At 41.9% G+C, this 24,797-nt stretch overlaps 1 protein-coding gene and 1 pseudogene across 12 annotated transcripts in view; one reads left to right on the top strand and one right to left on the bottom strand.

The window, feature by feature from the left end:
* Positions 1 to 24,797, bottom strand: part of PTPRT (protein tyrosine phosphatase receptor type T) — a 281,209-nt gene that overhangs the window by 187,224 nt on the left and 69,188 nt on the right. The window lies entirely within an intron of this gene.
* On the top strand, positions 9,277 to 9,396 carry LOC146011467 (5S ribosomal RNA; annotated as a pseudogene).

Below are 24,797 nucleotides of genomic sequence, written 5' to 3'. Positions count from 1 at the left end.
ACATCATCAATGTGCGTCTAGTGGACGCTATACATGGTTACCATGGTGACTAATTTAAAATCTACACGGATAAGAAATAACATTCGTTAGTCTCGTAGTAAATATCATAAGGCATATGCGTACTGTATTACAGATCATTAGCAGGTATAAGTTACTACGCATGAGGGTAGATATAAAGAAACATTGTTAATTAATAAATGAATGAGCGTTACCGTACATATGCAGGTTAGATGCGTACATCGTTAGGTGGAAGAACTACACGTATACACATGAAAACATTGAAGAATACATATAAAAGCATTACATAATACAGCGCAATGAAAGATATGATCGCAAGGTGAGGTTCTGGGCATACGGGTATTATTTGAAAACGGCAAATGAAATGTTTTCATTCAAGCCGCGCGGTGCGATCACATTGAGTCTGTGTATCCAACGTGATTCGCATTGCAGCAATTTTCTAGAGATATTGCCCCCTCTGATGGATGGTTTAACACAATCATTCATACGATATCGCAGAGTGTTAAGGGCATGTTTATGCTCAAGAAAGTGGCGAGCCACTGGTTGATCACTGTGGCCGCTGATCAAAGCTTTTTTAATCGCACTGCGGTGCGCTCCCATCCTTTCTTTAAACTTGCGTTCTGTTTTGCCAATGTAGCATAAGCTACACGGGCATATAATTTGGTAGACAATGAATTTGGATTCGCAGGTGAAATGGTGGCGAATGGTGTATAATTTGCCACTGTGGGGGTGGGCGAAGGTGTCCCCAGTCAGTAAGTACTGACATGTGACGCAGGAACATTTAAAGCAGCCGTTTTTTAAAGGTTTCAAAAAACCTGTGTACACATTGGGCGATAAATTGATGGATACTTCAGTTTTAACAAGCAGATCTCTTAGATTGCGTCCTCTAGAATAGCATGGCATGATTCTTTTTGTGTTAAATGGAAGAGCTGAGTCTGATTTTACAATAGGCCAGTGTTTTTTTATTGTTGACATTACCATGGGGGAAGCTGTATTGAATCTGTTAACCCATGGAATGCCGGTGTCAGTTACGGTTCCTATAGGGTTTAGGAGCTGTTTTATTGATGAGGGCTGATCTGTCCATTTTGAGTACTTTATTTTTGCATGCTTGTAAGTGATGCATGGGATATCCTCTTTTAGCAAACTTAGTAATCAGCTCATCAATCTGTTGGGTACATTTTATGCTATCATTATTGATGCGGAAAACCCGTATCATCTGGGAGTACGGAAGTCCCTGGATCAGGCTTTTTGGGTGACAGCTTTGGGGTTTTAACAGCGTATTTCTATCTGTAGGTTTGGTATATACAGACGTTTCGATTTTAAGGTTGTTAATTTTAATGTCGACGTCCAAGTAGTGGACTTGTTTTTTACTCAATTCAAAGGTGAATTTGACAGGGTTATTAGTAGCATTGTTGTTATTGATGATTTGCATGAGATCAGTATCTGTTCCCGTCCAGATGACCAACAGGTCATCTATATAGTGTTTAAATAGCGCTGCCTGTGAAATGAAAAGTTGGTTAGAAAAAAATACATCAAATTCTACAGAGAACATGAAAATGTTCGCATAAGCCGGTGCGACTGAAGAACCCATCGCACACCCCTTGATCTGCATATCAAACTCTTTGTTGTAGATGAAGAAGTTATTGGTGAGTATTAGTTCCAGCAACATGAGGATGAACTGAATTTTGGGGGCAGAAAAATCACTTTTGTTGGTAAGGAACCTTTGTACTGCTGACAGTCCCAGGTCGTGCGGGATAACAGTGTATAAATTAACCACATCAATAGTGGCAAGCCAACTTTGGTCAGGGAGTGGGGGAAGCAGGTTCAATTCTCGTAGTAACGACGTGCTGTCCAGCAGAAAAGTCGGTTGTGTTTGGATCAATGGTTGTAACAAAGAGTCAAGTAGTGTCGCCGCTGGCTGGAGCAAGGATCCATTTGCAGTTTTATATGCAGATCAAGGGGTGTGCGATGGGTTCTTCAGTCGCACCGGCTTATGCGAACATTTTCATGTTCTCTGTAGAATTTGATGTATTTTTTTCTAACCAACTTTTCATTTCACAAGCAGCGCTATTTAAACGCTATATAGATGACCTGTTGGTCATCTGGACGGGAACAGATACTGATCTCATGCAAATCATCAATAACAACAATGCTACTAATAACCCTGTCAAATTCACCTTTGAATTGAGTCAAAAACAAGTCCACTACTTTGACGTCGACATTAAAATTAACAACCTTAAAATCGAAACGTCTGTATATACCAAACCTACAGATAGAAATACGCTGTTAAAACCCCAAAGCTGTCACCCAAAAAGCCTGATCCAGGGACTTCCGTACTCCCAGATGATATGGGTTTTCCGCATCAATAATGATAGCATAAAATGTACCCAACAGATTGATGAGCTGATTACTAAGTTTGCTAAAAGAGGATATCCCATGCATCACTTACAAGCATACAAAAATAAAGTACTCAAAACGGACAGATCAGCCCTCATCAATAAAACAGCTCCTAACCCTATAGGAACCGTTACTGACACCCGCATTCCATGGGTTAACAGATTCAATACAGTTTCCCCCATGGTAATGTCAACAATAAAAAAACACTGGCCTATTGTAAAATCAGACTCAGCTCTTCCATTTAACACAAAAAGAATCATGCCATGCTATTCTAGAGGACGCAATCTAAGAGATCTGCTTGTTAAAACTAAAGTATCCATCAATTTATCGCCCAATGTGTACACAGGTTTTTTGAAACCTTTAAAAAACGGCTGCTTTAAATGTTCCTGCGTCACATGTCAGTACTTACTGACTGGGGACACCTTCGCCCACCCCCACAGTGGCAAATTATACACCATTCGCCACCATTTCACCTGTGAATCCAAATTCATTGTCTACCAAATTATATGCCCGTGTAGCTTATGCTACATTGGCAAAACAGAACGCAAGTTCAAAGAAAGGATGGGAGCGCACCGCAGTGCGATTAAAAAAGCTTTGATCAGCGGCCACAGTGATCAACCAGTGGCTCGCCACTTTCTTGAGCATAAACATGCCCTTAACACTGCGATATCGTATGATTGATTGTGTTAAACCATCCATCAGAGGGGGCAATATCTCTAAAAAATTGCTGCAATGCGAATCACGTTGGATACACAGACTCAATGTGATCGCACCGCGCGGCTTGAATGAAAACATTTCATTTGCCGTTTTCAAATAATACCCGTATGCCCAGAACCTCACCTTGCGATCATATCTTTCATTGCGCTGTATTACGTAATGCTTTTATATGTATTCTTCAATGTTTTCATGTGTATACGTGTAGTTCTTCCACCTAACGATGTACGCATCTAACCTGCATATGTACGGTAACGCTCATTAATTTATTAATTAACAATGTTTCTTTATATCTACCCTCATGCGTAGTAACTTATACCTGCTAATGATCTGTAATACAGTATGCATATGCCTTATGATATTTACTACGAGACTAACGAATGTTATTTCTTATCCGTGTAGATTTTAAATTAGTCACCATGGTAACCTTGTATAGCGTCCACTAGACGCACATTGATGATGTCACACTCCCCCGTCCTGGGACAGGGCGGGCCTCTCCTCTCCAGCACGTTGTGTTTGCACTTGTCTGTACTCACCTATAAAGGTATGTGGGTTGTTTTATGACCTTTATCCTGAAGAAAAATACAAAGTTATTTGAAACGTTGATCACTACTACCGTGTCACGGTGTGTTTATTGATTTAGTAACATTGAAGCCACGAGTGCCGCTCCTCCAGTCTCCGTATGTATCACCCCTGAGAGGGCACCGGCTGCAGCTAAGAAGCTGTCCCATGGGAGTTCCAGACCTCTGCTTCATATATATATATATATATATATATATATATATATATATATATATATATATATATATATATATATATATATATATATATATATAATTAAGTATGCCCAATTTGCACTCTCCTGTGATTGCCGGCAAAATCTTCTGGTCAGCACTGCTGCAGGATCAACCATAAGATATCACTAAAAATGTGATGCTGCTGAACGCAGTTTTTTAAATCTCACTGTCGTCCCCTGCAAAATGCAACTGTGTATACATTTGCCAAAGCATGGTCCTGTCGCCTGTCAGATCAGCTGTAATGTGTAGCCAGCCTATATCATGCCAGCATAGAGCTCTCTTGTGAAACCTTAAATGCCTCAGGCCCTCTTGTGATTCTGGGCGAGATGTACTAAGCCGACATTTGGGGGTATTTTGCAGACCGGTTGGGGGTAAAAAAAACTCTCCTGATGGCCGAATACGTCTCCCATTGCCATGGAGACAAACCACGTTGCTTCACTCTTTGATCTGCCATGTCATCAGCATCTCCTCGTGGTTTTGCCCGAACAGCAATCCACTGGGAGCTACTCTTACTGCACTCAGATATCAGCGATATACTGCACATGCTGACACAGAGAGGAAGCAGCGACATTAATCCTACAGGCATTAGCGGGAACCCTGGAGACAGTACACAGCTAGAGGCCAGACACATAGAGACCCAATTCCTGACCACACAGTACTCCTAAATATAAGGACACGCATACTGCTCACTTCCACTCCACTTTTAAATACTGTGGGTATTTCAAATTGAGAGAAAGGCTACTCATAACTGAAAAAAACAATCAAGGGTACGTGAGAGGTAAAAGTTTGGGAAACGATGTACTAAGCCTTGAAAAGTGATAACAAGGAGAGTGATAAGGCACCAACAACTACCCCCTAACTGTCAATGTCAAGCACTGTCTGTATTGTGGCAGTTGGGAGCTAATTGGCTGGTGGTTTATCACTCTTCATTTCATCACTTTTCAAGCTTAGTACATCTGGCCCGCTTGTATCTTTTCTTTATAGCTTCATTGCCCTTCTGCATCATGATAAATTATATTTAAGTTCTACACTCATAACCCTTGGAGGCACTTCTGTATTATATAGCTTCCCTTCTGGACCTACAAGCTATGCTATTACTGATGCCTGCCTTGTGTTTCCCTTCTATATCCCTATAGATTGTAAGCTTGCAGCAGGGCCCTCTAACCTCCAAGTCTGTCTGTGGTTACCCAGTTTGTTTTATCACTGTCTACTATTGTAAAGTGCAGCGGAATCTGCTGCGCTATATAAGAAACTGTAAATAAATAAATAAATGATATGATATGAAATGTGCTGTGCCACAGAAGAGAAGATGGCCTTTGGCAGGGCTTCCTCAGCACAGAAGAGGAGGCAGCCCATGGGGAGGGCTGTATCAGCACAGATGGCCTCATCATTCATGCTACAGGAATGCTGTGCAGGGCCGTCAAGAGGGGTACTAATTACCCAGGCCCGGGCTTGCTGGAGGGGCCCGGTGGTGACCCTGATCCGACCCCCCCCCCCCCCTTGGACAGCAGCACACACCTCTACAGCACGTGCTGTGCTGACAGCAGGCACATCGTGAGCATCTCACTGACAGCGTGAGAGCTTATGCTGAGGCTGCTGTCAGCACAGCACATGCTGTAGGAGTGTGTTGCTGCTGTTGAGGGGGGGGGGGGACCATAACACCCACCCCTCTCGACTTTAAAGTGTTTTTTCACCCCCCTCTAAACATTTTTGGGGCGTGACCTAATCGTGGGAGGTGGCCACACCTCCCGCGATTAGGCCTTGCCCCAAAAATTTTACCGGGGCCTGGCATACCTCTATTTCTTTGCACTATCCATCTATAAAAGTAAAAAGTCTCTAGAATTTTTTAGAAAGATTTAGCATTTGCGATCAACTATGAATCAGGCCATTGGATTGTAAACTCCACTTGGGGGCAGGAGTGAATTAAATGGGCAAATATTCTCTGCAGATCTTGGTATTATACAGTATGTGTTCACTATAAAAATAAAAAGTGACACAGTATATTGGAACATGAGACAAAAACATTCCAGCGTTTGTCTCCTCCTTTCAAAATGCGTGAAAACAGTTAACTACCCCCCAAAAAATTCTCGCTTTGCTCTTTCAAACATATTACTTGTTACTTTTATGATGTCTTCATTTCGAAATACTAAACCTTCTATATATACTGTATAAGATGTAGAATTTTCTTAATAGTTTTTTTTTCTGAAAACAAAATTACCACCTTAGATAATTATATGAAATGTACTATAGCATGAAGTTGACAAGTCTTTATGTGTTTATCTCTTTTATAGACAGATATGTCACATTACCAATACTTTTTTATTATTGTGCATTGCCTGATTTAAACCTTCATAGGCTCATTTGTATATATATATATATATATATATATATATATATATATATATATATATATATATATATATATATATATATATATATATATATATATACAGGGCTATTTTTCAGTAGGCTCCAGCAAGTTCACTCTTTCTGACAAAATATTTCTTAGATGGACAAAACCATGTGCACTGCAGGTGAGGCAGGTGTAAAACCCCACCCAAATCTAATTATCTCTGCACAAGTAACACCTGCCTCACCTGCAGTGATTTTGTCCCAGCACGCAAGGCTGTGAACTGATGTTTATGCTAATCATCCATTTGCATACGTGCAGGGATATTTGGCATGCAAGTGTGTGTGTGTGTGTGTGGGGGGGGGGGGGGGGTTGGGTGTCCTTGCAGGCGGCACATAGATGACACGAAAAGCTGCAAAATTCAACCAGAATCACCCCTCCTAGTCTATGAATAGAGCAGCTAAAATCAGGGTCAGTTCATTTTGTATTGTTGGGAATTCTAGGTGGAACAATAGCACAGGGACATTTCTGTATGGAATATATCATTAACATGCAAAATAATTCGCTGCTAGGAAGCATAAACGCTGCCCCGGCGAACGTACGATCCCCTGCAGATCTGCGTAAAATGCTGGGCTTTCCCCTATTCCAGCCCCCCTGCCAGCCCCCTTCCCTCCCATACTAAAATGAGTGCCCAAGGAGTATGAAAATCACTGGTTCGCTCAGGGGGAATTAATTATATTCCCACCAGCCATGAGCAGTTACCATCCTGATATCTCCATAACTGTCAACAACGCAACAATCTACCCTACCCCTCAAGCTCGCTACCTAGGGGTCACTCTTGGCTCTGAACTGTCATTTGTTCCCCACATTCAATCTGTCTCCATATCATATTAAAATATAAATGACAATCATATTAAATATAAAATACTTCTACTCACATATAAAGCTAATTGTACAGAAGAACCTATCAAATGCAGAAAGAGAAGCTTTAAAACAGCTGAAAGACAACCCCAAAATAGTTTTAAAACAAGCTGATAAAGGGGGGGGGATTGATCATCATGGATCGTGATGCATACATATGCGAGGCAAACAGATTATTGGGTGATGAAGTATCCTACAGAGCACTCAGCAAAGATCCTAAAGATCAATTTATAGAAGAGCTTAGATCATTACTTCTTCAAGGGCTACGTGACAAAACCATAACTAACGATGAATACCAATACCTCATGAGGTCCAATCCCATTACCCCCATTTTTTATTTCTAACCAAAGATACATAAGTCTTTAGAAAACCCGCCAGGATGCCCAATAGTGGCAGGGATTGATTCCCTGACCTCTAACCTGTCAGAATATGTGGATATCTTTTTACGCAAATATGTGACAAACCTGCCAGCCTACCTGAAGGACACCACCACTGTTTTAAATCTTTTAAAAGATTTTACATGGAAAGATTCATTTTATTGGGCCACAATAGATGTCCAGTCGCTATACACTTGTATCGAACATCAACAGGGGATTCAAGCATGCAAAGAGTTTCTGGAAGAAGACGTCTCGCTTACTCCACTGCATAAGACTTTTATATGTGATATTATGAAATTCATTTTAAGTCATAATTATTTTGAATTCTTGGATCAGTTTTATCTCCAAAGATGTGGTACAGCGATGGGCACTATTTTTGCACCAAGTTTTGCGAATCTTTTTATGGGAAGTTGGGAGAAACATTTTATTTACACAGATCACGCTTTTAGAGACAACATCAAGTTTTACAAGAGATACATTGATGATATTTTAATTGTATGGGAAGGTGATGAATAGTTTATGAAATATATTGATGGTAACCAAATGAACCTACGGTTCATGTCCAATATCAATAAAACTGAGATTGAATTCCTGGATCTGGTAATGATGGGTGAAAGCCCCATTGTGAATACAAAGAGTTTCATGAAGAAAGTAGACACAAATAGTTATCTACACTTCAAGAGCAACCACCTGCGTAAGTGGAAAGAAAACATCCCATACTCCCAGCATAAAAATAAATTGCAACAGAGATGAGGATTGTGAGATTCAACTGGAGATGTATATGTAGAAAAGGTTTGATGCAAAGGAATACCTCACCCAAGTACTTCAGCACGCACTAACAAAAGTGAACAACATCAAGAGGGATTATTTGCTGGTTTATAACACAAAAAAAGAGAAAAAAGAATCGATTGCCTTCATTACCACGTACAACCAATATGAACCAAAAATTAAACAGAGCCTGAAAAAACATTGGAACATACTACTTATGGATCCAACCTTAAAGGAGATTCTACCACCCAATCCCGAGGTGATCTTTAGGAAATCTAAAAACTTGAAAGACATCCTAGCACCCAGCCTTATAATGCCTCAACATTCACAAACCAGCTCCGGTATTAAATGCATAGGTTCCTACAAATGTGGAAAATGTAACATCTGCAGGTTTGTCCACCCTGCCAGTAAGAAATTCACCAACCACAATGACACCAAAGAGTACCATATTAAAGAATTCATGAACTGCAACACAACATCTATTATTTATCTCCGCCCATGCAACCTGAAATACGTGGGCAAAACAAAGAGACCATTAAAACTTAGAATCCAGGAACACAGTCGGAACATCAAAAATAAGATCAACAACCATGCTATATATAAGCACTTTGAAAACCATCATAACGCCAACCCTGAAGGACTGACTTTTAAAGCCATTGAATGGGTCAAGTTAGGACCAAGAGGTGGCGATTTGACAAATAAACTGTCCCAGTGGGAAATGTATTGCATTTTAGAACTGAACACTCTACATCCCCTGGGTTTTAATGACAACTATGAAATAGCGCCATTTTTATAAGGTCATGCACAATTCTTGTTTTAACTTTATACCTTCTTGTTCATACACTGTACACTAATTTCTTGTGGGTGCAATCATTATTTATTTATTTATTTATTTAATAAAATATATTAAAACTCGCCAGGTGTAATCATATTAAACTATAGTCAAACCACACTTTGATACGCCCAATCTCGTCCAATCTTGGATGCTAAGCAGTGTTGGGCCAGGCTAGTACCAAGATGGGAGACCTCTTGGGAAAACCTGGTGCTGTAGTAACAAAAGGAAGCCTGATCTTCACCGGAGAGCTGTTTCTAACCTTATCATATGGATACCATACATTTAACACTATAGCACTCTTGCACTTTAGCACTCTTTGCACACCTAAAATGCATCTAGCACTTTTAGCAATTTCAAACCTAAGCACTGGTGTTAATATTAGCATCCTGTGTCAGTAAGATTTTCTGAGTGGAGTCACTGGATTCCTGAACTGTGCACTATATACTAATGCACATTACCTGTTTTTATCTAGTAAACACCATGGCAATTTTCCCACATAAATCACCCCACTATCTAATTGTATTATACCATCCCCATCTAACTATATATTCAAGTGGTCTCAGTAACACAACCCTGACATGCGTAGCTACTGTGTGTTTGTTCCCTTATATGTAATTCCTACGGCATAACAACCTACAAATGGCCGCGAGTTGGATAGAACATATTCCCTATGAGGGACGCTCCAAGAAAATGGCCGTTGGCACACGCTATTAAAGACACTTCCACTAGAGCCCTATAAGAATGATTGAGAAGCTCTGTCTGATCTGCCGCTTCCCGTCGCTTGCGCATTGGAGAAGAGGGACAATGGATCCCTTACGTGACACAGAGCCGGGCATGCGCAATAGCGCCGTTCTGACACCGGAAACGTGGCGGAAGTGCCGCGTTTTACCAATTATGTTATGTTTGGACTGTTTATAGTTATTTTAAAACATTATAGATTCAGCGGTTAGGCTGACTGTTTACCTAAGCAACTAGTAGAGTGCATATTTCTCCCCATAGTGGTTTAGAACATGTTAAGTCCTTTTGTAATCAATTAAGCTACAGGAAGTGATGTCATAGACCAGTGGTTCCTAACCCTGGTCCTCAAGTACCCCCAACAGTGCATGTTTTGAAGGTCTCCACACAGAATCACAAGTGATATAATTAGCTACACCTGTGGATCTTTTAAAATGTGCCTGAATAATCTGTGCACCTGCTGGGTGACCTGGAAAACGTGCACTGTTGGGGGTACTTGAGGATCAGGGTTGGGAACCACTGTCATAGACTATACTGACAGGCACACAGGTACCTCCTACCATCTACTAAGATAAGCACTTTATTGAATTTGTTGTTATAACTTATCTTGCTGCTATTTTTATTCCTTTACTCTTACATATTTTTGTCCATTTCCCAATTCCTTTGATCGTACTTACAGTATATGTAATTTTTTATATTTAATTTTTATATGTAACTTTTATGTCCATTTATACACGTACTTTTAACTGTCTTCCTATTAAATATATATTTTTTAATCATCCAAAATTTTTACGCACAATAATTAGTCGCCACTACCATTTATATTTTCACATATAAAGCTATTAACCAAACCACGCCAACCTATATCTCCTCACTTCTCTCAAAATATCTCCCATCTCGCTCTCTCCACTTTGTACAAGATCTGCGTCTCTCTTCTGCAAGGATTACTAGCTCCCATTAACTGTTACAGGACTTTCATAGGGTTGCACCCACCATATGGAATGCCCTCCCGCACACAATTAGACTCTCATCAAGCCTCCAAACATTCAAGCATTCCCTGAAAACTGACCTCTTGAGGCAAGCTTATCAAAGTTAGGTACCACCCACATAACCCTCAGAGGAACTCATATATTATATAGCTTCCCTTCTGGACTTGCAATTGGGTGGGACTGCTATGTTATTACTGCTGCAGCAGAACACTCCAACCTCTGTTTTACCCAGTTTGTTCTTTCAGTGTTGTCATCAGTTATAAAGCGCAAAGGAATCTGCTGCACTATTTAAGAAACTGTAAATAAAAATAAAATAAATGCGCATATTACCCACCATTGGCCGGGGGACCGAATTTGACTGAGACGAGTCTGAATCACCCCTAAGTGCTATTAATTAGAATTTTGCTGTTTTTTATGAATAAAGTATTTAGAGATGGTATATTTAATAGTTTGAACTAATGCAAATGTGATCGACTACACAAATGAATCTGATGTATTACACCGTACATTTTTCTGACATTAAAGAAACTGTTAATTGGAGGAAGCAATCATAGAAAATGAAATTCTTCGACAAAAGCAATCATTAGCATATTTAAAGGGTTAACAAGGAAATATTAATCTGCCAGAATTCTTTTCTTCAAAAGAATGGCATTTGGTAACATGGGAATGTTTACAGAACAGAAAAAGTAAAAAGAAGTTTAATAAGCAGACTGTGGAATATTAATAAGCCAGAATCTTAGCTTCTTCGAAAACAAAGAAGGAACACACAGGAACAAGATCACAGGCTTTGATTTTTCTATAGACCTGGAGTTTTATACACGACAAGCGCTGTTTGAGAAATGCCTGTTAGCTGAAGAGAGGGGGCAACAGGTGAGGTCCTCAGATGATTGCACAGAAAGAGGGAGGGCAACCACAATGAAGAGATTTTAAATAACACCACAATCTGCCATTGAATTACAATGCACCACTCCTGGTATTAGTTTTTAATATTCTTATTTAAATTCACTTTTAATAGATTGCCAGTATTTTGTATAAAAGGATGGAAAATTCAAATAAGGCCACCAAGGAAAACCTTCATTACAAATGTCAACTGAAATAAAACAATATGATTGATGTATCAGTGGGACATATGATATATTTCTAAGAAGATGGTTCTACATGCCACTCGTTTCAAAGTGATGATTAGGGTATATTGCACGTCTGTCCTACCTAGGGTTGCCACCTCATGCATCATCAATTCCTGGAGATACTGTACCTCCCCCAGGACAACAAGCGAGTGAGCGAAGCCTAATTCAGCAAGAGGGTGGACTTACTATCACGGTCCGCGATCAGAAAAAAAAAAAACACGTAGGATTACCAACTCCCTCAATACAAATCTGGCAAAACCACCATCTACCTTGACACACACAAACACACTAGAAACAGGAACAATGTGTGCTGCAGGCATGCATAAAAAATGTACACTGTAATGACTACTACACATTATGCCACAAACGGTAATGACTATGCCACACACCGAAATAACTACTACACATTATGCCACACACCGTAATGCCCATTACATATTATACCACATACCGTAATGCTCATTACAAATTATACCACACACCTTAATGCATATTATATATTATACCACATGCCATATTGCCCATCGCATTTTATACCACAAACATATATAACATATTATGCCACATAAGCATACCTACATGATTGTTCTTAGGGGTTGCATGTTCGTTGCCAGTGGTTTCTTAATCAATGCCAAGGGTTTCAAGCTTGTTGCCATGGGGGACTGCATGCTCATTGCCCGGGGGGGTATATACTTGTTGCATAGGGGGTATTACATGCTCATTGCCAGGCGGAGTTTAAATGCTCATTGCCTGATACCTCTTCAATGCTGTTGGGAAAGACAGCATTGAATAGGCGCCCACCACTATTTCCCATGGTGGAAATAGCGTTGGGGATTGAATACCCCACTTAGGGTAATTTTTATAAAAGTACATTTGTGTCCAATCCAGCCTCTAGGAAGGTTGGTTAATGTTGGTATTTATAATGACAGTAATGTATATCTTCAGTGCTCCCTCTTCTATCATGCGCAAAAGCCTATGGGAACTGCAATTCTTTTCTGTAGATTATATAATATCATAGGAGAGCACCTCTTATGAGTCTTGCCTCTTTCCTGTGTGGATTAACTTCTGTTTGTAAATCTCTCTGTCCTAAGGCTTCACAATTACTGAACATAGAGTGGATATCACAGGGTAGAAAGCCACAGCACATTATTTATGAGCCATAGAAAGCCATTTGCCTGAATTCATGATAGTTGGTAATATAATTGTTTATTTTATTCCACTGAAGTCATCTCTGCCTCCGTTTATAGCAAAGGCAGGCCAAGCTCTGCTGGATTAAGTCTTCAATTGGATCACTGCCATAGATCCTAGCAAGGGACAGTGTGACAAAGCTGTGACTCAGCGATCATCTGGAGAACATCCAAGACCCTGACCCTGTGCCAGACTTCTGCTCTGGCATTAACACAAACAGGTATAAACACCACTGAGAGTTGTCTCAAAGGGATATATATTTCAGTAAAACAGTTTCAGGACATAAGTGCAACAAACAGTTAAGACAAACAACTCTGACAGATCACTAAAAGAGATGGTACACCGGAGTTCCAGTCTGAAATCTATTAGGCATCACAAATAATGTGTACAAAAGAAATACACTTATTTTGTTATACACTGTAGCAAGGGAAGTTTCTGGCAAGTTTACAGTGCAGGAATCAAATGCAGCAGCATACATCCCAGTAAAATAATCAGTATAAAAAATGAGTGGCCATAGCAACAACTTCTGTACACAGCTGTATAGGCTAGACAGCTGGGGTACAAGTGTTAGAGCTGTACTGAATATTAACTACTGATACAGTGTTCCACAGAGCAAACAGACTTAGTGTTCTGTGTATAATACAAATACACACACACAAACACAATCGCTCTGCATATAATGCAGGCAAACACTGCATGTGACACAGATGCATGCAATGATCTGCATATAGTGCAAATACACACACTGCTCTGTATATAAGGCATCAATACATTTATTGTGCGTCTGCCTTAACAAAACCTTTAAACACAGAAGCATACAGTAGAATTTGACGGCAGATAAGAACCACTTGGCCCATCTAGTCTGCCCCTCTTTTAAACATGTTACCTCAAACCATATTTGATCCTTATTTCTTTATAAGGATATCAATATGCCTATCCCAAGCATGTTTAAATTGTACTACTGTATTTGCCTCTACCACCTCTGATGGTAGGCTATTCCACTTATCTACTACTCTTTCTGTGAAGTAATTCTTCCTCACATTTCCCCTGAATCTTCCTCCCTCTAGTTTCAGTGCATGTCCTCGTGTTCTGCTGCTCCTCTTCCTGTGAAGAATGTCTCCCACCTGTACCTTGTTAAAACCCTTGATATATATGAAAGTGTCTATCATGTCCCCCCTTTCCCTTCTCTGCTCTAAACTATACATATTAAGATCCTTTAGTCTTTCCTGGTAAGTTTAGCTACCTTATCAACTAAAATAATGACATGAACTGCATTGGATTTAAAAGCTCATTGATATTTACTAGTCTGAATGACCTTCTTTGCCAAATGGATGGCAAGAAAGGCGCCACCTTAAACCAGCTGTAGTCACTATGGGGTATATTCAATTAAAGTCGGATCCATTCTGACATGCATTTGTTGGAACGGATATGACAATACCTATTCAATTGTGCAGCCAAATCCGACTGTCTGATTTGGCTGCTGTGCCTCACCTGGCCCAGTGCTTGGACCGGGTGAGAAACAGCAGTGGGAGGACGGTGCCAGGTGAGCAGCAGCAGCACTACCGGGAGGACGGCACCGGGTAAGCAGCACCTCCTGGTGGTGCTGCTGCTGCTCACCTTGCGTCGTCCTCCCCACGTCATCTCCTCAATCCGACTTTTTTTTAAAGTCGGAATTGAAATTGTCGGAATCGCCACAAAACCTGTCGAAAACCTGTTTCAGGCAAAAGCATGTGGATTGGTGGCTATTCTGCCGATCCACGTGTTTTCCAACAGGTTGAGCATTCTGGAACAAAAGACAGTGAGAACACTTCAAGTGGTAGTGCGCTAAGAAGCTGCCTTGCGGTGGGTACCAATCTAAAATGGTGACCCTAACACTATCAAAGTGACAAGATGCAAACAAAAAGAAAAGAGTGTCCCCTCAGCTGGCGCTTCAACAGAATAACACGTCCCTCCCACAAGGGGTACGGTCCTCTTCTCTGAATGTGTAAGGAACAGCACAAGGGTGTGATAAATACCGTAAGTCCCTTCTTATGAGACTAAGATTCTCTTCTCCGTCAAACATTAGATCCTCTTCTCTGTACAAACATTAATTCCACAAAAGAGGGATTCCCAGTGACTCCATTCAGGACGATCCCACTCAGAAGTAATGTGTGGTGTGGAAGTGGGTTCCCAAAAGAAATAATAAAATTGCATATAATGTAGCAAAATTTATTACAGCATAGAGATAAAACAGAAATCACAACAAAGGATAGGTAAATGTATGAATGGCCTGTTACCCTAGATGGTGGAGAACATGGAACAAATCCAGTCCTCAAACTCGCAAAGTCAAACAGTGATTCCGGAATTCACGTTTGCAACAAGGAATACTGGGTGCAAGGTCCAAACATTCCAGGAAAACTATCCGCAAGGAGTCCTGGCTTCAAGTGCTTTTGACCTCCACTGAGGTCTTTCTCAAGAAGGATATGATGGGTAATTACCTAATAGGTATATACAGCTGAGACATCATTTGGAACATCATTGGTGTTTAATATTACTCTTCTGATATAATTGTTGCTGCCCTGTAATCATTTTTGTCATCCCTTTATTGTGGGATGCTTTTTATTTTTCAGACCTACTTATGTAATCATATAGACCAATTCTACACCTGTGTTTATTGAGGAATTCCTACAGGACGTGGGGCAGCCACACTTCCGTAAATAACATGCTCTGGGGATCATCATTCAATGCAGCATCCCACCGGAAGTTGCTAGCCGCGGAAAGGAAGTATGACGTCAGACGCCCGACCGCGTGTTCCGGTGTCAGTTCCGGACATGGGCATTTTGCAGGGGATTCCTGCTGCGGATGTTCTATGGAACTCACCCCTCCGGAGCCATGATTGGACCATTTTCCTTTCAATCCTGTTTGTGATACAAGGTGATTAGTGCTGCTAGGTATGTATATCTATTAGGTAATTACCCATCATATCCTTCTTGAGAAAGACCTCAGTGGAGGTTGAAAGCGCTTGAAGCCTGGACTCCTTTTGGATAGTGTTCCTGGAACGTTTGGACCTTGCACCCAGTATTCCTTGTTGCCAACGGTGAATTGCGGAATCACAGTTTGACTTTGCGAGTTTGAGGACTGGATCTGTTCCATGTTCTCCACCATCTAGGGCATGGGCATGTGCCTTGAGCTGTTCTCAAGTGTGCCCCTTGATCTAGAGATGCCCAAACCCTTTTACAGCCACCACCAGTTCAAATGTTAATTACTGGTCTCTTCTATTTATGTAAAGGGCCAATGTATTTTATTTTGTTACCTGTGGGGACCAGTGTGATTGATTTTTATATGGGGGCCAATAGTTTTTGTTTTTTTCCTGGGGCGGCCAATGTGTTTTGCCCTGTGGGGATCTCATGGTGTGCCTTTGCAATTTCAAAATCTTATTTAGTGAACCGCAAGTTAAAAAGGTTGAAAATCACTGATCTAGGGTAACAGGCCATTCATCCATTTACCTATCCTTTGTTGTGATTTCTGTTTTATCTCTATGCTGTAATAAATTTTGCTACACTATATGCATTTTTATTATTTCTTTTGGGGACCCACTTCCACAACACGCATTACTTTTGAGTAGGATCGTCCTGAATGGAGTTACGGAGAATCCCTCTTTTGTGGAATTAATGTTTGTACATAGAGGCGGAGAAGAGGATCTTAGTCTCATAAGAAGGGTACGGTATTTATCACACTCTTGTGCTGTTCTTCCTTACACATTTGGAGAAGAGGACCGTACCCCTTGTGGGAGGGACATATTATTCTGTTGAAGTGCCAGCGGAGGGGACACTCTTCTCTTTTTGTGAGCAATCTGATCTGTCTGAAAAAAAATCAAGAAAAACTGAACAGGTCGAATCATGGATTAGACTTAAAAAATTTGGAAATTGACGGTTTTTCCCCAACAAATTGCAGTTTCAAACTCTAATTGAATAGACCCCTATATCTTATAACAGGGGTGGGGTACCTCAGGCCCGGGGCCGTATGCGGTCTGAGTGGCCTGCCAACCCATCTGACGGCTTTGCCGGGAGTCAAGTGCAGGGGAATTCTCGTGAGAGGTCAGTAGCAGCCGGAGACTGTCAGTCCTATTCAGTGGCAGCCACCAGAGCATGGGACGGCTGCAGCAGGACAATTTGTCAGAGAAATTTTTACATATGGCCCGAAGGATTTTTTCCCCATACAAATGGCCCTTGGCACAAAAAAGGTTCCCCACCCCTGTCTTATAGAATGGTGGTACTTAAATTTCCCAACTGAAACAAGGCAATGAATTAAATGCCCCATCTTTAAATAGGCATAAACCATGTTGAGAAGGTCTCGCTACCCGTTATATAGCACAGTTTGGACCCCTACAAAAGTAAGACACACCCACCATCTTTCAAAGAGGTAAGTGCCTCCCCCCAACCAACATTTATGGAACACGTGACTGCAGGTCAATAGCGCTTTATTGGCTGTAGTAATCCAATAAAAATAGAACTGAAAATAGCTCAAAATTGCACGGGTGGGTGGGAGGGACTTCCAAACTGGAAAGAGGAAGTCACATTATTTAAATTCTCTTTATTTACCTTTACAAAATTTTAGCCCCTAAACTCAAAAATGGGCAGAAAACTACCTAGCCAGAGAACTTCAACTAGACTTGATTTGTCTTGCAAGTGCTAAATCACGTTTACTCAATTATAGGAACCTAACGGTGTATAAACATAGTGCGATTCTGTGGCCACCAATATTGATACAATATCGGCTGCCGCATGGACTTGGCGGGTTTCCAGCATCGAGCCGCATGGCCCTCATTACAAAACAGACTTTGCTGTACAATCTATTTCTCAAATGGACAAAACCATGTGCACTGCAGGTGGGGCAGATGTAACTTCTGCAGAGAGAATTAGATTTGGGTGAAGTTTTACTTCAAAGTGAGATCTATTTTGTAGTGTCAAAATAGAGCAGCCAGTATTTTCCCTGCACAGAAACAAAATAACCCAGCGAAATCTAAATCTGTTACATCTGCCCCAACTGCATTGTACATGGTTTTGTCCATTTGAGAAGGAATTTGCCTTTGCGAGTGAACCAGAATAAGGGCCAGTGTCCGTGTGTCTAGGAAACACTGCCATCTGTTGGCAGGAAGTGAAACTACACCGAGTGAAACTACATATCTTTCTCTCTCACACATGCACAAACACAGAAGGTAGCAAACTAGCTTTCGAAGCTTTTTCTTCAAGCGGGCTTACTAATTCATCTATAATAGCCTAAGGTTTATTATTTCTCAGAAATGACTAAGAGACGGTTTACACTGGAGCCCTCCCTGCCAATACATATACATGCGGGGTTAGCAAACTGTGCATGCGCAGATCGGCACTGGCTCACCATATAGAAATGAAATGATTGTTTTTGTGATAATTTCACTTCGCATGGATGGGCTTCTTTCGGAACATTTGATTGTTAGTACATTTCTGCAAATGTTATTTCCTTATTGCTGTGAATAATTCTTATTATCAGGACTTTTCATGAGGAAATAAGCATTGTTTCGATGAGCTGCAAGGGTACCAGCAAATTTGTAAACATCTTCGTTCAGGCTTGCCTACCCTCCCGGAATTGCTGGGAGGTTCCCTAAAATCGGGTCCTTCTCCGGGCCCCCTCCCGCATTGGCCAGGCAGCCCCCGCACCCCCCTTCCCTGCAGCACAAAATTACTGTTTTTGCAGGTCCGTGGCGAGGGGCAGGGCTAAAATGTTGCGTCACTTAGCGTCATTTTAGCCCCTCCCCCAATTCGTGGACCCACGAATGACATATAATTGGATTGATGGCTTCTCCCAGAGAGGAGAAAAAAAAAGTCGGCAAGTATGTCTACGTATGATATTTGATATTACGGGATGCAGTTACAATCCCGGCGGTCGGGATCCCGGCGTTCAGAATCCCGACGCCGGAATCCCGACCGCCGAAATGCCGACACATTCTCCCTCCGTGGGTGTCCACGACACCCCTGGAGGGAGAATAAATTAGTGTGCCGAGCGTAGCGAGCCCGCAGGGGGGGGGGGGGCGATCCACGTCCCCCCCTTGTCGGCATTTCGGCTGTCGGGATTCCGGCGTCGGGATTCTGAACGCCGGGATCCTGACCGCCGGGATTCAATACTGAATCTGATATTACAGTTGCACAGTTGTGTATAACTTACAGACACAAAATGATCTGCATATAGCGTGTTATTCAGACCTGATCGCTTCTCTGCTAATTTACAGTGTCCTGCGATCCGATAGCCACCACCTGCCAGAGTGAATATCCAGCCCTGTGCAAGGCCTGGAATGGCTTGCGAAAATATTGCAGATTGGCGACTAGCTGCAAATCCATTTGCAACTCACTCGACATCGAATGATTTTCCCAATGTGCGCAGCCTAGGAACTTGGACGATGCGATAGCAACGGACCGATCGCAGCTGGAGCTGACGCATGCACAGTCATTCACGTACTGCTCTGCATATAAAGCATGCACACACTGATTTGCATATAATAGATATTGCTTTGTGTGTAACATATTGTTCTTTGTATAATACATTTACACTATATAATTTATAAGGTATATATACTCACTGCTTTGCACAGAACACAGATATTCTGCTCCATGCATATTGTATTCACAACCGCTCTGTGCAAAGACTCTTCTGCATGTAATACATATAATACAGATGTACCTACTGCTTTGCACTTAAGATAAAACAAAATGCTGTACATACTGCATTGTATAACACAAATACACACACTGCTCTGCATATAGTACTAACACACAACCTGTGCCCTGCTGCTTATAATATAGATATTACCACTGATTTGGGCATTCTAAACACACAGTTCTGTGCATAACACACACACACACACACACACACACACACTGTTCTGTGTATTGTACAGACACACACTGCTTATAATTTAGACACACACTGCAGTGTGAATAGTGTGCACAATTTGCACTGATCTGTGTATAATACACATACACACACTACTCTGCCTATTATACAGTTAATATATTTGTGTCCCTGCAAGTCACACTGTGTGGCACCCTTTAGTGAGTGTGCAGATTCCCAAAAGCCTTGGCTAACATGGTAACTTGGCGAATTGTGCCTTTGAATTAATTAGCATGAAATTGGAAGCAATTACCATAGTAATGAAGTGGAATATTTAACTACCTGAGGAGGGAGGGCAAACGGAGGAATGGGAAGAGAAGCGGGTATTTACCAAAAAGAGATTAGAAGAAGTAATTTGTGTTAATACAAGTCAACAATGATTTAACCTCTTTTTTCAGTGGAGAAAAGGGCATCTATATTCTGACCTAAAATGTACAGCTAGCAAAAGTTTTTTTTTTATTAGACCTCTATCAATTAGCAAGCTACAAGTGAACAGACTGTTTACAACTTACAGTAGGTACAAATAATATAAACGTGAAGAATTGCTAAAGCTCAAAATTGAAAATGGTTTATGGGAATTAGACTGCAAGCTCTGCAGGCCAGGCAGAACAATATCATATTTCAAAACTCTCAGAAAATTTAGACACCGGCAATTTGCTGGCTAATGGAGTTCACAGCCTCTGTTCTACGTCTGCTTGCGAGGGTTTGTGAGAAAGCGCTTGGCCTGACAGCTAAACCAGCAGCCGTCAGCCCCCGGTAATTTATTCTGCAGCGAGGTCACCCTGACATTCAAGGTAGATCTTAGGGGCTGTCCTGCTTTGCAATACACTTAATCATGGGACCTACCCCATTCCCCAAATGTCATGCTTGCTTAAATATTTAAATGATGTTAACCCCATTGGGTGACTTTTATTACTAAAAGCCATAACAAAACAGTAAGTTATCATTTGTTAATGTAATTGTCAGCTCAGAATGTTACTACATTGTCACAGATTTATCATTGATTAAAGATGTCTTATCAGTGATTAAAGATGTCTGGAAAACCTTTTGCTTTTAATTATTCATGTCATGTATGAGGGCACACAGGCCCACCTGTAGCAGACGACACCCTTGCACGGCTTCGCCACACAGCGAAAAGGAGGCATGGCCTAATGGAAAGGAGGCGTGGCATCACAAAAAGGATGCATTACACTGCCCATTACACATTGTGGAACACACCATTATGCCCATTACATATTATGACACACACCGTAATTCCCATTACACAGTATGGCACACACCGTGATACCCATTACAGACTATGACACAATCCATTATGCCCATTATGCCTCACACCGTGATGACCATTACACATTACTCCTCACACTTTAATGCCCATTATACCTCACACCGTGCTGCCCATTACACCTGGCATGTGGCCACACATTGTGATGTCCATTACACATTATGCCACATGCTGTAATGCCCATTACATATTATACCACACACTGCAATGACTATTACATATGATGCCACATAAGTGTTGCTTACCTACATGTTATTTGCTAGGGGTTTTATGCTTGATGCCAGGGCTTAAATACTTGATGCTAGGGCCTTCATGCTCGATTACATGGGGTATTACATCCTCAGAGGGCTCAGGAGGTTCTGGGACATGGCTGGAGCCATTGACTTAATGGGACAGCGGACTGGGCACATTGGGACTGGATGGACACATCCCATAACCATAACTCCCTGGCCCCCTCCTCATATAACACATCACCTCCTTTATCTTTTCAGGTCCCCTTGTGATAGGCACATTGCAGCGCGTGAGCTGGGCGGGATGAGGGGAGGTCTGCTGTGGCGAGTGGCTGGCCCTGGTCTCTTTCCTGCAGCCTGCGCATGCCCAGCGCAGGCTGCACAATCACAAACAGCAGAAAAGTCAGCCCTCACAGCCCGCACTACGCCGGCTGCTGTGAAGGCTTTGACAGTGCTCTAGGAGCAGTGTGGGGGAACCACAACAGAGATCCAATCCCCCCTGGCATGCAACATCCCCAACCGCCCCCCCACCCTGCAACATCCACGGCAGGGGGCACCAAACTTTAGTAAGAAAAAAAAAGTACGGTGGCATCGGCAGTCATGCTGGGGGGTAATTATGAGGTGCCTGTGCACTCCTGGCATCCGCCGTAGGCAGGCCTATGGACGTCATATGCAAATGACGAGCCGCGACGGGCAGTGGCACAGAGCACAGTGACGGCCTAGAGGCAGTGTGCTCGCCTCAGCTCAGTGCTGCTGCTGAAACTTATCCGAAGTGGCTGCACAAAATCGGCCCACAAGGCCATCGGCCCTTCTGGCATTTGCCAGAAGTGCCAGATAACCAGTCCGGCCCTGGCTCTATGTATCAATATGGGTTACAATGACCAATACAATTCAGTTCATACTTATGTGGCAATACTGTAAGTCCCTGCTTAACAGTCTCCTCATATTGGCTGACAGCTATCTCACACTGTGAAACTCAGTGGGGATCCAGAAAAGCCTTTTCAAATTGTTTGGATAATTGAGCACGGGAGCATAAATGAGCAGTGGACAGGCTGATAGAAGATTACTACAGTACTTATATAGGAAGCACCAGCACAAACACCACCATCCAGGCACCAGAAATTGAGGCCGGTGTGCAACAAATCTGGAGTGCATCCATTCTCATAGTAGTCCTGTTTGGTGACAGAAGACAAGTCAGGATCACCCATCGGACAAGGTAGCAAGAAGCTCCAGAGCAGCAGGTAGATAGATCAGGCACCCAGAATTAAGACAGAAAGTTTTCATGGGAGGTGGCCATTTAACCATAAACCTGTGTTTTGCTAGATGAGCCATAATGGCTGTTAACCTTGGATCCAGCGCCAAAGTACTTAACCATCCAGAGTGGTTCACTTCCTGGCCACAGCCAATCCCCTGCAGGGTGTGGCAATAGAAAGCAGGACACCAGAATCCTCAGGGAATAATTTCTCTGCTCTATCCCATAATGTAGCTGCACCTGCTATGCTACTATTGGATTTCCTGGCCTTAGCTTGTGTATGATCTTGATTCTGGCTCTTATACCTTTAGCTAATTCTTTGTTTTATCCTCTGGGACCCATGTCTGAACCCAACATAATCACATGTCTACTGCACCGCTGGCCTTGGATTTGGCTTTGTTAACCTTCTTTACCACCAGCAATTGGGATCCTATCCCTGAAATGTAGGGATGCAGCACTTCTGTTGTTATTGGCAATAACACTTTCACCCTACTGATATTTCACTCATCTTAATTGTGGTAGATTTTTTTCTAAAACAGTTAATTTTGTCCGTTTCATGAATCTACTTGTTATTGTCCTTTTGTTGGAAGTCTTCCACCCCAATGGTTTGTCACTTTGTGCAATTTTTGATGGGTGAATGCAATTGAATATTAAACAGATTTCTCATCTGCATATTATCGCCAGTTTAATTAGCACAGAAATTGAATTAGGCAGTAGGGGTCCCAGGTGCAAAAATATATTTTGGGTCACGTATAACTCCCTCCCACATAAAAAGTGGATGTTGCATAAGGGGAGATAAAAGGACAGTGCTTAAACATTATGTTTTCTTTGTGGTGTCAGGCCTACCTTGTCGAAGGTGCTGGGATTCCCTTTGACAAGTACTTGACAATTTGGGCAACTATGTTCAACAAAAGGTTCCATGGATGACACAACAGGCTGAATTCAATATGTTATAACTACTGTACTGTATGTTTTGTGGACAGGTATCAAATTTTATTGTGGATCATAGTGTCACTAGTAATTAGGTGGACAGTGTCTAGGTTGGCTCCAAAAGGTCAGAATGCAAAAGGTCAACTTTGGGAAAACTGTTGACACATGAAAAGGTCGATACGGACATGTTTTGTCTGTGAGCATGTGCATAAACATTTTTGCATATGTGCTGCCTCTTTGTTCAAACGGGCATGGCAAAATGATTATTCGCCGTCCCGTTTGCATGGAGCAGTATGGGTGGGGGGCATGGGGTGGTGGGGTCGGGGAGCGCACATGGAAACGCCCAGCGTTTCATGGGTGTGCCCATGAAAATGCTGGGTGTTCCTATGATAATACACCTGTGATGTCACTGGATGTCAGCTGCCCACCCTCTTCATGTTCAAGGGCGCCACGGATCTAAGTCTGCAGAGACATAGATTTGCGAGTGCTTGAGAAATCATTCAATGGTCAGCGAATAGATATTTTTGCTAAACATCCATTCGCATGTGTGGGGGAAATTTGGCGTTTGATTGACTCACAAAGAGGTTATTTTTTGGGTGTTATATTGTAGATTTCTGCACATTGATCCCTAGTTAGGTTATTGTGCACCCTCTCAGGACTTGCCATGCTTCATGATTTGCTGATCCCAATCCAAGACCACATGATTGGAAAATTATGAAAATAAATATGTCGACCAATTGTCTTGTCAGGTACACCTGGTGTCAGCTGACTGTCTTGAACCAATCCCCAGAGCACTGTAACATGATCCAGGCCTATTCTCAACATTGCTCCAATCCAGACCTCATTCTACAATCCAGACCTCTCCTGCGGTCATGTTCTCTTCTAGGCAATTAGTGCACACTACAGTATAAGTGATATAAGGGGTAAGCTCACCAGTATTCAGCACTTTGAACAAGTGTCTACTTCCTGAGTGTTGTTCCC

Source organism: Crinia signifera, chromosome 6 (assembly GCF_055691185.1).
Source record: "Crinia signifera chromosome 6, ASM5569118v1, whole genome shotgun sequence".
Classification (NCBI taxonomy): Eukaryota; Metazoa; Chordata; class Amphibia; order Anura; family Myobatrachidae; genus Crinia; species Crinia signifera.
The sequence above is the reverse complement of the archived record's forward strand: the minus strand, read 5'-3'. Positions and strand labels throughout refer to the sequence as shown.